Genomic DNA, 15375 nt, shown 5'->3' on the forward strand with positions numbered 1-15375 from the left:
ATATGATAAGCATATTTTTCAGGCCATAATTCTAGAGAGGAGAATGCATTTCAAACTGCCATACTGTAACTCTAATTAGGATTATAATTTTTTGTATTAATAATGACTTAATCCTAATTATTATAATTAAAATTCATAACTTGAAAACCTCAGCATGAAGCAATTTGGTTACGGCAATTCAAACTGGCTGGGAGACCTTCCACAGAATGGAAAATAGCAAATAAATGCAAAATAGAAATTTAGACTAATTCACGCGCATAAGTCTCGAAAATAGACGAAATACAAAAACAAATGATATGCAAAGACTATAGTAACATCACGGCCTACCTTGAACTACTACCTAACGTTGTCATTATCTTTACCATTGTTAGGAAGGCACTCAAGATAACTATGGAAGGCGACTAAGCAAGACACTATACATACACACATAATATATATATATATATATATATATATATATATATATATATATATATATATATATATATATATATATATATATATATGATACTCTGACTATTCTTGTTACAGAGCAGATAGTGAAACCAGGCATTTCATGAACTGCCTGAAATTTTGGGTAGATAGCGAAATGCACTTAGGGACATTCCTTGTTTTCTCTTTCCTAAAAACGGAAAAGAGTTCCCGTAAAAACAGCCTCTGAAACACAAAATGTATTTTGGCCCCTGTTTAGTACTAGCCTCTGGGAGGTTAAAATGTATTTTGCTTGCGTGCCTTTTCAAATGTATTCTGCCGTGTTTAGCCTCTGGTGGTTCAAATGCCTTCTGCTGTGTTTAGTACTTTTCTAAGGGTTCAAATGTATTTGCTGTGTTTAGTACTAGCCTCTGGGGTGTCAAATGTATTTCTCTTTAGTACTAGCCCCTATAAATGGGGGGGATCAAATGTCCCTAAATGCTTTTCAGGCAGTTCAATGAAATGCCTGGTTTTACTATCTGTCATCTAATATATATATATATATATATATATATATATATATATATATATATATATATATATATATATATATATATATATATATTTTATACATATATATATATACATATATTGACAACAGCCAGAACTTTTAAATCAATACGAATTATATTATGTCTAAAAAATTCCCACAAACTCCGGACTTTCAGACGAATTTAAAGTTATTCCAAAGGTCAGGAAATGAAAGGTCTGAATCACGTGAAACCCATATCACCATCATCATCATCATCATCTCTGAACATGACGTATACGAGTTCGTATAAACAAAAGCCTCTCTCACACGTTTAGGCCCATCAATCATACCGCTGCTGTCAGCGAGGCCGTAATAATTTTAATTTTACAGTCAGAGGAACGGGATACTTGGTTCCTCAAAATAGCAGCGTTCTAGATATGTGATGAAAGAATTTTTTAATTTTTAGATGGTACTGAGTGAAGCCGTCAGTAATCGTGCAAAAGCATTTCTTGTATTAAGCAAAATAGTTGATCATCTCAGCAGTTAATATTTATGAACAGCGGTTATTGATTCAGAATTTGACCAGATTGCCATGCGCGTACAAGATTCGTATGTTATAGAATCTCGATTTTGTATCTAATTCTGCCAATGTAAATTAGTTCAGTAAATCATTATTTTACCTAGATCATTCGTGAGACATTATCTTTGGTCACTTTTTTTTCTTTTTCTTCAGAATAAGGTACAGTTCAGACTCTTAACGTTTTTCTATTCGCATGATAAATGGATTTATGGTCTTTTACCATATTTCAAGACATTTTGAACTTATGTTTTTACCATATTTCAAGACATTTTGACTTTGTGTACAAGTGGATGTAGCATTTTACTATTTCAATATTCTATTTTATTGTGTTCTATATTTTACCAGTATGCTATTTACTCATGTGAAACAAACATTAACGTTTTTGCTTATATATTTTTGGGAGTAATGATCTGTGTTCATTTTTTTCGAAGAATCATGGTTGTGGTTAACATAATGAACTTTTCGCAAAACCCATGATGTTATCATGCTAACTGTGAATCATAGAGAAAGAAGTCGGAAAACCTTTGCAATGTACTAAAATTTTATGTGGGAGACTTGAGACGAGATTTAAAAAAAACTATAATGGAATATGTGAACGGTTTTTTGAATTTGCAGGCTATTAGCCATAATCAGATTTTTTAGTTGGACTGAGACAAATCTTGAGTTAGATGTTTTTCTTAATTGACAATTTCATTTATGATGCATTTTAATCAAAACTTTGTTTGTTAATTGCTTGTTGAATTGCTTTAATAATAAATCTATTTCTGGTAGGAAAGATTGAGTTTTATATATGACCCATTTCATTTCTTTAATGTGGAATGAGAGAGAGAGAGAGAGAGAGAGACTTACAGACCTTACAGACCTTACAATTCGTTCAAGGTTGCCCCAGGTCCCTCAGTGTGAGGCACCTTTGATGTCTACCAGAGAGTTGCTAACGCATCTTCCGGTATATTTTGCATCTTCCAGTCTTGGATGGTCTGGGATGCATCTTAGATATTTGTCGAGCTTATTCTTAAACACATCTACGCTCACTCCTGTTATGTTCCTCAGATGAGCTGGTAGCGCATTGAATAGACGCTGCATTATCGATGCTGGTGCGTGGTGGATTAATGTCCTGTGTGCTTTCCTTAATTTTCCTGGTATAGTTTTTGGCACTATTAATCTATCTGCTTGCTCTTTTTGATAATTTTAGTTCCATGATATTTTCGGTAATTCCTTCTATCTGTTTCCATGCTTGAATTACCATGTAGCGTTCTCTTCTCCTTTCAAGACTATATAAATTTAAGAATTGTAGTCTTTCCCAGTAGTCAAGGTCCTTAACTTCTTCTATTCTAGCTGTAAATGACCTTTGTACACTCTCTATTTGTGCAATATCCTTTTGGTAGTGTGGGTACCATATTATATTGCAATATTCAAGTGGACTACGTACGTACGTTTTATAAAGCATAATCATGTGTTCAGCTTTTCTTGTTTTGAAGTGCCGGAACAACATTCCCATTTTTGCTTTGCATTTTGCCAATAGAATTGCTATTTGATCATTGCATAACATATTCCTATTCAACATCACACCAAGGTCTTTAACTGCTTCCTTGTTTGTGATTGTCTCATTATTAGGTCCTTTATATGCATATAGCATTCCTACTTTATCACCATAGTTCATTGATTCAAATTTATCAGAGTTAAATACCATCCTATTTATCTCTGCCCATTTATATATTTTGTTTAGGTCTCTTTGTAGCGAGTTCCTATCTTCATCACAAGCAATTTCTCTACTTATTCTTGTGTCATCTGCGAAACTTCTTACTACTGAGTCCTTAACATTACTGTCTATGTCTGCAATCATAATCACAAACAGCACTGCAGCTAACACCTACCTTGTGGTACACCGGATATTACCGTAGCTTCATCCGATTTCTCATCGTTTGCAATCACTATCTGTTTTCTGTTTTGCAAAAATTCTTTTATCCATCTTCCTACTTTGTCAACGTTATGTTTTCTAATTTTTTTTTTTTAATATATTATGATCTACCTTGTCAAAAGCTTTTGCAAAGTCTAGGTAAACCACATCTGTATCTTTTTCATTTATCATATTTTTATATATATTTTCATGGTGGACTAACAGTTGGGTTTGTGTACTTTTTCCAGGTACAAAACCATGTTGTCCTATATTGAACAATCTATTTTTCATTAAATGTTTCATTATATTTTTTTTCATTACCCTTTCATATACTTTCATAATATGAGATGTCAGACTCACAGGCCTATAATTACTTGCCTCTAGTCTTGAACCACTTTTGAAAGTAGGAGTAATATATGCTAATTTATGCTCATCATAAATCTTGCCTGTATCTATACTTTGTCTTAATAATATTGCTAGCGGCTTTGCGATTGAATGAACCACTTTCTTTAACAATATGACAGGTACTCCATCTGGTCCTGCTGCTGATCCATTTTTAATTTCATTAATATCCTGCACAATATCGGCTTCATGTAATATCTATATCTGATAAGTATTCAGTATTTTCATCTCTTATTTCTGTATCATTATCTTCATTTTCAATTCTAGGTGTAAATTCACTCTTATATCTTTCTGCTAATATGTTACATATTTCCTTTTTTCATTCGTTAATCGCCCTTCAATTCTTAGAGGGCCTATTTCTACTCTTATTTTATTCATCTTTTTGCATATGAATAAAAAATTTTAGGGTTTTGCTTGATATTTTGTAGTGTCATTTCTTCTAGGTTCCATTTTTCATTTTCTTTTGATTGTATAATCTTTTTTCTGCATTTTCTATCTTACTTTTTAGTTCCATCACTTTCCATGCATTCTTTTCTTTTGCAAGAGCTTTTTTCCACTTTCTAATTTTCTGGAACAAGATCCTTCTGTCTCTTGGAATTCGTGACTGATGATTACTTTTTTTCTTCAGTATATATTTTTCCACTATTTCCTCTAATATTTTATATAATATATCGGTATTTACCTGTATATCATCACTTACAAATATATTTTCCCATTCTTTGTTTAATTCTTCATTTATTTTTGACCAATTTATATTCTTACTATAGAAATTGTATTTTCCATATCCTTCCCATTTTTTGTTTCTTGCTTTTCTCTGTTTTCATATGTTCTGGAACGGACTGTTAGTTCTATGACATTATGGTCCGAAATACTCATGTTATATACTATTATTTCTTTAACATAGTTCACCTCGTTCACAAATACTAGATCTAAAATATTATCCTTTCTTGTTGGTAGGTGATTTATTTGCTGAATGTTATGTTCTAGTAGCATATCTAATAGCTTTTCAAATTGCCTTTTATCTTCTGCACTACTATTGCTCTCTTTTTATATGTATAAATACAACCACAGTCTCCTATTCGTTCTTTCCATTCTACAAAAGGAAAGTTAAAGTCTCCGGTTAGGAGTATAGTCCAATCCTTGTGATTTCTACATATTTCATCCAATTTTTCAATTATTATGTCAAACTCTTTAGTATTAGGGGTCTATATATTACAATGTTCACTAATTTTCAGATTCAAATTCTACCTGCTATTAATTCACATTCTGTGTTACTATATTTCTCACAGATTTTTCCTTGATTGGCATCTTTCCCATATATCACGGTTCCCCCTTGATTTCTATTTTTTCTATCTGATCTATAAGTTTGGAAACCCTTTATCTGGTCATCATTACCAGTCTCTTGGGAATACCAGGTTTCACTTATATTCAATATTTCTATTTCTTCATTTTGGGTTAGTTCTTCTAAGAACTCTATCTTTCTTTTTGAGTTACTCGAAACTAAACCCTGCGCATTCATCACTATGATGGTTTGCGTATTATCTCCATTATCTAATATGGGTAATAATAAGGATTTTCCCATGCCTCTTTCCTGTTCTGATATGTTGATCTTTTTTCATTTCCAGAAATTCGTACATTAAAAATCCAACTTTTCCATTATACTTGTTCTTCCAGCTTCATATTTATTCACTTTGTGCATAAACCTGCACTTATCTCCATATCTGCACCATCCCCTTAGCATCATAGATACATTGCTTGTTCCTTGTGCTATATCTAGTGCTGATGGCTCATATCGTGGTGCTGACATTTCATAATGTGTTGTTGGCTTGTTTTTTGCCTTCATCACATGATCTTTGTTCTTTTCTTTATTTGTTTCATTTTTACCTTGATTTTTTATATGTATTTGATTTTGATTTTGATTTTCATGGCTACAGGATGCATGTACCTACATTTCTTATTAAACCTACATCCATTTCTTCTTTCCATTTTCTACATATTTTTGGATGTAGATCGCTGCATTCCTCTTCATAGCCATCTAGATATTACATTTGCCATATATCTCATAATTGTGACATATCTTGGGATGTTTGTAATAACATCTTTCACCAAACCTGCAATTCCCTCTTTTCAAAAGGGTGCATACTGTGTCTTTCTTTTCTTTTTTTTTTTCTTGTTCTTTCCCATCAGTATGGAGATCCGGTACAACCTCTTTGGGATTTTATTTTGATTTATCATGTCATAATTTATTTCTTCATAAGTATGTTGCTGTATTGCCTCATATGTAGAATCTATGAGTTTCTCTGCATCCATACTATTATCCTGTTCTTTGTTTTCATTAATCTTTTCCCTCTCTTCAGTCTTATTTTCTTCTTTTCTATTTTCCTCTTCTTCCTCTTCTTCATCCTCTTCATCTTCTTCATCCTCCACAATCTGTACATTAAGTCTTGATTTAATGACCTTGTCTATCCATACTAGACATGTTGAGCAAAAATATTTTTGTGTCCTTATTTCTATTTTGCTCAACTTCTGCACATGAAGGACGTGTGTCGGTACGTAGCAAGCATAGCATTTCCTAATCAGGTTTTGTGGATTTACAATGCTATACCACACTCTACATAGTTTACATGCTTTAGGCATCCGTTTGCCTATTGCATCAATCAATATATTCACTAATTCCACCTACTTATTTTCTTTGATGGAATGTGTTGATTTTTGTAGATTTTCTTTATAAGTCTTTTGATAACCTGAACTTTCATTGGTATCCTTCTATTATTTTCATTATATTTTCTGCAGATTTGCTCCAGTTTGAAGGATCGTATCCTTTCAATATGTCTGTGAATGATTTCACATCTTTTTGGTCGATGTTGCAATTTATCTCAACGATCAGCAAACCAAGTTCCCTTCCTGCCAATTCATCATATTGAATATCTCCTATGCATGCAAGATTTCTCCACCTTTTTACCACTATTGGTTGACTCCTCCATGATTTTCAAATTTATTAATTCACTCAAAAAACAACTTATTATTACGGTTTATCACTCTAATCTGATATTAAGCTAATCACCGATAGTTCACGAACACTTTTAGCTATATTTCATTCGCTAATTGTATGTAAGACGCGTATTATCGGGAAGATTATCCAGACCATGAATGATTACATTTCACCGAGAGAATGTCACATCACAGAGAGAGAGAGAGAGAGAGAGAGAGAGAGAGAGAGAGAGAGAGAGAAGAAAGAAAGAGGAAAAAAAACTGAACTTTTCCACTGCCTCTGAAGACAGACCAATCGGTTCGCTACGTAATGTTCCTACCCGGGAACATTCTTATCTGTTCCCAAACAGTTGTAACATATATATAAGCGCTCTTATTCTGGTTCTCTTAGTTAATCTGAATTTACCAGTGAATTCATTGTATATAAATTATATATATATATATATATATATATATATATATATATATATATATATATATATATATATATATATATATATACACATAAATATATGCATATATATACATATACTGTATATATAGAATCCACTGGTCACTTTTTACCAGATACATAATATTGTAATAGCCACAATGCCCACCTAACTTTCTCGTATATTCATATATACATATTATATACATGTGCATATGTATATATACATATAAATATACATAAACACACACACATACACATATATGTACACACATATATACATGCAAATTTTAACAGCTCACTTAAAAAACCTAGAAAGTATAAAAAAAAAAAGATACCCATTAAACAAACTATAAACATTTCAAGTGTAACCATTGATGACCACTTTAACTGGAATCTAGAGAGCAGTTCCCAGAACGCCTTGGACTCAATACTAAAGATCTTTCCATAAATCGTGTGCTTCTGATAGTTAACGCATTGATGTTGTCTATATAAAGCAACGGTTTTATCAATTGCAAATAATGGAAGTCAGATATATTGGAACTCCACAAGTTCAAGCGAAGATGCAATGCATTACTAATCTAATGCAATTCTCCTTGTACTGGAATAATTTACTTATTTTTATTTATTTACTTATTTGTTAATTTATCCGTTTTACTAAATAATAATAATAATAATAATAATAATAATAATAATAATAATAATAATAATAATAATTTGGTCTGGTGCCTGACACAATTCGAGACATGACGAAGGACTTACAATAATATTTAGCGGAGCAAAATTTCAAGACTTTATCAAAATTAATCTAGAAATGGCGGCAGCGTTAGACTATTTCTAGGGTTGTAATTTTATTATATCCAAATTTCATCGAAGTGAATTTTAAATTTGGAAAAAAAAAAATCCCTCGAAAAATTTTTTTATATTCCAGATTCTTTAACATATTCAGTTCGTCCGACTACCAGGCTTTTATGAATTGTGATAGACCACATAAGATATCTGTAAAACCAGACATTTCACTGGTATTTTACTTAGCCTAGTGGTTTTGTAAAACTGTTTAATAATAATAATAATAATAATAATAATAATAATAATAATAATAATAATAATAATAATAATAATAATAATAATCATAGTCGAATATTTCAGTCAACACCAACACTGTGAGAGGCAGCACATTTTAGCTCAGTGGTCTGGTAATAATAATAATAATAATAATAATAATAATAATAATAATAATAATAATGATGATGATGATGACTGATAATCTCAGTCAGCAAACATAAAAAAAAAGTACTCGCTGCACTGAGAACACGCAAGAACGGAAGACGAATTAGGAATCGGAAGGCGTAAGCAGACCTCCAGAAATATACAGGATGTAACGCAATACGAACCCTACAATCCTACAATCCTTTACAAAGAGGGAGGGATAAGTGTCTCACAAATATAAGAAACATCACTAAAAATAACGTGAAGTACAGCTCTCCCCGCTTTCTCGGCCCGGGAGAATTGCACGAAATGATAATTACGAGCGAACATAGGGACCCGAGATGTGGGGTCCTTAAATAAATCCTTAAATAAAGCGGAATAGGACACATGGGGGATTACGGACGAGGCCGTAAACTCAAGGTGAGTGGGCGGTTGAAGAAGGATACGCAGGATACGTAGGTTTGGCGAAAATGATTGAGGAGGAAGGAAATTGGGCCGGTCTTTTATTAGCCGGGAAGCGCTATTAAAAGCGAGGGTTTTGAGAGAGAGAGAGAGAGAGAGAGAGAGGTCAGAGGCGAATGATAAAGTCGAAATGAGTAGAGAAGGAAATTCATTCCGCGGATTTTTGGCAAAAAAATTCTTTTTCACAGTTCGTGACAAGAGAGAGAGAGAGAGAGAGAGAGAGAGAGAGAGAGAGAGAGAGAGAGAGAGAGAGAGAGAGAGAATTCTTGAGATAACCGTTTCTATTATTAGAAAAATATATTCTTGAGACAACTGATTCTATTACGTTGCATAGCTTGCTTGAGAGAGAGAGAGAGAGAGAGAGAGAGAGAGAGAGAGAGAGAGAGAGAGAGAACGGTCCCTTATAATGGTAAGCACCTCATGTAATACTGTACACGTCTGCACATGCATATACATGAAACTGAAAATGGTCGTACAACTTTCCAGCACCAGTTTCTAAAAGAAATCAACCTCCAATTGAGTGGCATTATACCCAGAGAAGGATAAATTCTCTTGAAAATCTAACTCTCTCCAACTACGCTTCTCACCAATGGTAATTTTAATGATAAAGTTATAAGCAATAATGATCAGCATCATTTGAAGCCAAAGTTCCGTAGGTGAAAGACAGTCATGTATTCTAGCCAAAAGTAGAAGAATCTGAATGTTATTGATAAGTTAGCATATAGCAAGCAGCTTCATCCTGAGTTGACAAGAATCTGTTGACATGTTTAGTCTTATTATGACGAGGAATCTTACACGGGCGCAGTGGTAAGCTGCGAATATTGTTGTCAACAATCTTTCATCATGACTATCAAGCCTTGTGATCAGAAATGGCATATAAAACTTAGGCCAAAGACCAAGCGCTGGGACCTAAGATGAGGTCATTCAGTGCTAAAAAGGAACTCGATAGTGAAAAGGTTTAAAAGGTGTAAAAAGAGGAAAACCTCGCAATTGCACTATGAAAAAACTGTTAGGAGAGGGTGACTAGCAAGATGGAAGAAAGAGAATATGAAAGGGGGTACAGTAAAAGGAATGAAAGGGGTTGCAGCTAGGGGCCGAAGGGACGCTGCAAAGAACCTGAAGTAATGCCTACAGTGCACTGCGCGAGGTGCACTGACGGCACTACTTCCCTATGACTCTATGCACGTTTTAGGACTTTAAGGTGAAATTATCGCAGTACCAACGTCCTTGATAAACGGCGCAGGAACATGGCTACACCGTTAACTTCCATCATTTTCCTCTTACTGTCAAGTTAAAGTGAACGTCAGGATATAAAGTCCGGTTTAAATCAGCCCTCTGAATCCTGCGGCGCCAAGGAATGCAAATCTCGCATGCATTATGTATGACTGGCTGAATACATAATTAAGTCCGTGCAAAGATGATGATCCACGGATGAAAGGGCATCAGTTCATTTTGGGACCGAGTCCAGCACAACTACTCAAAAGCCTGTCAAACGAAAGTTGCGTTTCTCGGGCGGTTGGTGTCTTCTGGATGTCAGTGGTTGCTTTTGTTGTTGCTTCCGATGCTGTTGTCCTTGTTGTTTTCTGCCTGACACCTTGCGATCTGCGATGCTGTAGTTTCTGGGTACCAGAATTACCTATACCTGCGGTGTTCTTCATACTCGTTTACCCGGTAAAGGGGCAATGCAGTTACTGCACCTCACGTGGTACACTGCAGGCATTAATAAAGGATGTTTGCGGAGTCCCCTAGGCCCTTACCTGCAACCTCTTCCATTCCTTTTAATTTACCTCTATTCCCAGTTTCTTCCTTCAATCTTGCTGTCCAACCTCTCCAACTGCCACTTCTTAATTCAACTATGAGGTTTTCTCCCAGTTCCACCTTTCGATCCTACTACTTCATCTCTTTTAGTTTCTGGATCTCTCTTTTGCTGTCTGACTTCTCTGACACCCTCTTTTCACTGTCTGAAGAGCTGAATGGCTGAAAGCGTGCCCCAGTGCGTGGCTTGGTAGCCTCAATTTCATAAAATCAGTCAATCAATTTACAGTTCTTTACTTATCATTTCATCGTTCCCTTTTATTCTTCTCGACTACGTCTACCCACCTCTTCCAACATTTCTCACATTTTCCTCCGTATCACTGACGATTCTCATCCCACATTTTTGGGTTCTCCATTCCTTCTGCATCACGGCGTCTTTCTCCCTCATCGAATTCTCATCCTCCATCCTTTTTTTTTTATTTTTTATTCATCAGATATCTCTCCTTTCCATCCTCTGAGGATTCGGGGAAAATCGATGGGCCTGCAAGTGAGGGCATGTACGGTAGATATCAATGGCAGGAAAGGAATATGTTTTTTTTCCTTTTTTTCCCCCTGTGCTTCTTTTAGTCTTGGTCTTTATTCCGCCGAGGATACGTCTTTAATAAGTCTTGGCAAGTCTTAATAAGTCCCAGGGAGAGGATGGTTTTTTACCCTCAAGGTATGGTTACACACGCCTTGATTATTAATTTTTTTTAAATTATGATTTGCGTTACGATGCGTTTGCGTTGTCCGCAGCCCAAAAATTTTACTGTCATTTGCTTATCGTTGTCATAATTGTAGTTTGTAATAAACTTTGACATACTTAGGTTATTATTATTATTATTATTATTATTATTATTATTATTATTATTATTATAATGATGATGATGATTATTGTTGTTATAATAATAATAATAATAATAATAATAATAATAATAATAATACGATCTCATCGTATAAAATATTCTAAATGTTAAGGCTATTAGTTCGAATGGATATCGTAAAACAACCATTATAGGGCACGTACAGTATAATCTATGCAGCATTGGAATATATCCTGACTATTAACACCCGAAGCTGAGTGTATTTTTCGACAATTGAAAATAATGTAACTTTGCTTTTACCCAATTTATTTTAGGACCAACAGCGCTACTCTATACGCCTCATTTATAGTGTAATAGGAATGGAATATAGAAATTAGGCCAAATGCCAAGCGCTATTACCTATGAGGTTATTCAGCGCTGAAATGGAAATTGAGAGTAGAAAGTTGAAACAAGTGTTAGGAGAGGGTGGATAGCAAGATATAAGAAAGAGAATATGAAGAGAGGCAGAGTAAAAGGAATGAAAGGGGTTGCAGCTAGGGGCCAAAGGGACACCACAAAGAACCTTAAGTGATGCCTACAGTGCACCTCACGCGGTGCACTGACGGCACTACCCCTCTACGGGGAAAATGTATGTCGCTAAAACATGTTTTCCTTGCACTCAGGAACATCGGTCAGTCATAATCTAAGCGACGAAAATATAAATTATTTTTGTATCATATCTCATTATCTGTTAAGTAGGGCTAATTGACTGAGCTCATCAAAAGTATAGTTACCGAACTGACGAGTCCCTAATGACACAATTTGCGCTCACTGAGCACAGCATGCTGGCAATTAGTTTATTTGTTGTCAATGAACAGGTAAATTAAAATTGTCTTTTTTTTTAATGTGAACACTGGCAGTGGATCAAGATTCCTTTTGTGATTATAAATTATAATATGCAAATGAGACACTAGGGAGGATAATTAATGAGTTATCCATATTTATTAGAGTACATGCAAATGTATCTAAAGGTCTCGAAATAAAAAAAATTCCCAAAGAGGCAGGTAAAAATATGTCCTAGATGTTACTCAAAGAAACAGAATGATTAGGAGACTTGCTTTTACTCACGCTCGCGCGCGCGAAAACTCACACACACACATTCAATTCTGTTCAAACGTGGAAAAACGTCGGGAATATCCGTTAGGGAGATGAGAGGAAAATTGCGTTGCGAAAGTTACGTCGAGAATGCAAGAAAGAAAGAGGCATTTTCTTGAAAACACCGACACAGTCTTGCATCCTCTCTCTCTCTCTCTCTCTCATTTACATACATGCAAGATAGGGAAAGTGTTTGTTTTTCTTATGGTCTTACTGTATGTATGTATGTATGCAAGTATATACTGTATATGTTATATAAATATATAAATACATATATTAATACACATATATATATATATATATATATATATATATATATATATATATATATATAATATATATATATATATATATATATTTATATATATACAATATATATATATATATAAATACACACATATATATGTATATATATATTTATATATATGCAATAAATATATACATATATGTGTATATATATAGTGTGTGTATGTGTGTTTGTATCCGTGCAAGAATACGAAAAAGCGTGCGAACGTACACGAGCACACCATACACACGATCCCCTATCTCACATCCAGCAGAGATGTGGAACACAGCACCAGCAGCAGCAGCATCTGCCGTGCCTTCGGTGCTTGGAAGTGGCCCCCATTTCCTATACATTAAGAGCAGGGAGAAAAAGCAAACATTTTTCCTGGCTTGACAAGAATAAGAATTAGGCGCTGTCTCCTCTCTCGGGATACAAATGTCGGGGAGGCACCGGCAGTTGCCTTTTTTGGGGGGGAGAACGTCCACAGTCTTTTCAAATGTCCACAATGTTGGGGGGGGAGGTATATTAATGTATTTTGGGAGGGCTATTGTTTGTGCGTGTGCTGTACATTCTCGCGCGCGCGCGCGTGCGTGTCAGTGTTCCCTGCTTCATTCCCCTAGGTCATATTAGTTTATCTTACGTAGTCATTACACATAACTTTATGCAATGCATTACTACCCTAATGCAATTCTCCTTGTGTCTTGATAATTTACTTATTTAATGATCTATCTCTTAATTTGTTAATTTACCTGTTTATCTAATAACTGATCTTCTCTTTCTGCATTTTCCATTACCTTCTGTTACTTCTTTCGAATGAACACCACAACATTCTCTGAAAGTTCGAACTTTCAAGTCAGAGGCCCCTTTGGTGTGCTTGTTTCACATGAATGGGGTTTCATCTTCTGAATAATAATAATAATAATAATAATAATAATAATAATAATAATAATAATAATAATAATAATAATTAGTCAGTGTTCTATGCTAACTGAAAGCTCTCAGTCTTGTGACACTCCAATGGGGATACATTAAGTAAATTTTCTACCCCAAAATGAGTTTTCTTTTTTCATCGCACTTTTTTCTTGTCTTTCATGAAGCTGGGAACTCGTTCTGCCAATTTGGGAACATCCTGATCTTATTTCCACTGCACATAAAGTCTCCCTTGGTCATTAGATTTTATAGTTACACGCCGAAATTTGCAGATTCTTTTGTAACGCCACAACGCATCATGCGACTAATCAATCTCACGCCATCATTGGGTCTTAAAATCTGACATTATTTGTTTATATATATGTATATATATCATACATTATATATATTAACCTCATCACTCACACAATTATCTGTACGTTAATGCAATTACTGATAGTTAGTTCTGGAAAGCTTGTAATTTTTTTTTTAATGAATATCTCAGCTAGGTACCATCCAGTTTCAATGAGGTCCTGTTAGTAAAATTTATATATATATATATATATATATATATATATATATATATATATATATATATATATATATATATACATATACATATACATATATATATATATAATTTAATATATATATATATATAAATTTAATCTCTGCCTTACAAAATAGACTTATGACATACATTTATAACCGGAAATTCCATCAAATACTGCCTCTGAGACCATCGCGCACAAATTGGACACAGGCATCCCAAGTAATCTAAATAATTTGGCGTAATGTAATGTTATTTGAAAAAAAAAAAATCGGCGTCAATGACCTACTGTAGATGTCATCACGCCAGTTTTAGTAGACATAAATCAGTCATTTAATCTAAATGAAGAGTCTTCACCATACTAAACGTGAAACTTACACTGGCTGGTGTTTGAAAAAAGAAAAAGACCCTGGCTTATAATTATTTAAACGCTGAGATTCTCACCTTTAAAAAAATTCTAACATTAACTAAAAAAAATTCTAACATTAATTTTAAAAATTTCTAACATTAATTTAAATGAAAATTCGTCACCATATTAGACGTGAAACTTGCACTGGCTAGTATTTGAAGAAAAAAAAAATCCTTGTTTATATTTATTTAAACGCTGAGCTTCCCACCTTAAAAAAATTCTAACATTAATTAAAAAAATTCTAACAATAATTTAAATGACGATTCTTCACCATATTAGACGTGAAACTAACGCCGGTTGGTATTTAAAAAAATCCTTGCTTATATTTATTCAGACCTGAGCTTCTCAACTTTCAAAAAAAAAAAAAATAAATAAATAAATAAAATAAATTCTAACATTTCCAGGGCGGCTCAATCATTACCAGTGTAATTGAAATCGCTTAATTGGATCAAGATTGGATAGTGCCAAAATATTATATCAGTGGACCTGGTTTCATTACGCGAAAGTTAAAACGTACAGCTTTGATCAACAACAATCAAGATACTTTAACTTTTT

At 33.9% G+C, this 15375-nt stretch overlaps 1 protein-coding gene across 3 annotated transcripts in view; it reads right to left on the minus strand.

Annotated features, from left to right (window-relative positions):
- Window positions 1-15375, minus strand: part of LOC136842868 (dual specificity calcium/calmodulin-dependent 3',5'-cyclic nucleotide phosphodiesterase 1A-like) — a 554681-nt gene that overhangs the window by 383353 nt on the left and 155953 nt on the right. The window lies entirely within an intron of this gene.

The sequence above is a fragment of the Macrobrachium rosenbergii genome, chromosome 10 (assembly GCF_040412425.1).
Source record: "Macrobrachium rosenbergii isolate ZJJX-2024 chromosome 10, ASM4041242v1, whole genome shotgun sequence".
Classification (NCBI taxonomy): Eukaryota; Metazoa; Arthropoda; class Malacostraca; order Decapoda; family Palaemonidae; genus Macrobrachium; species Macrobrachium rosenbergii.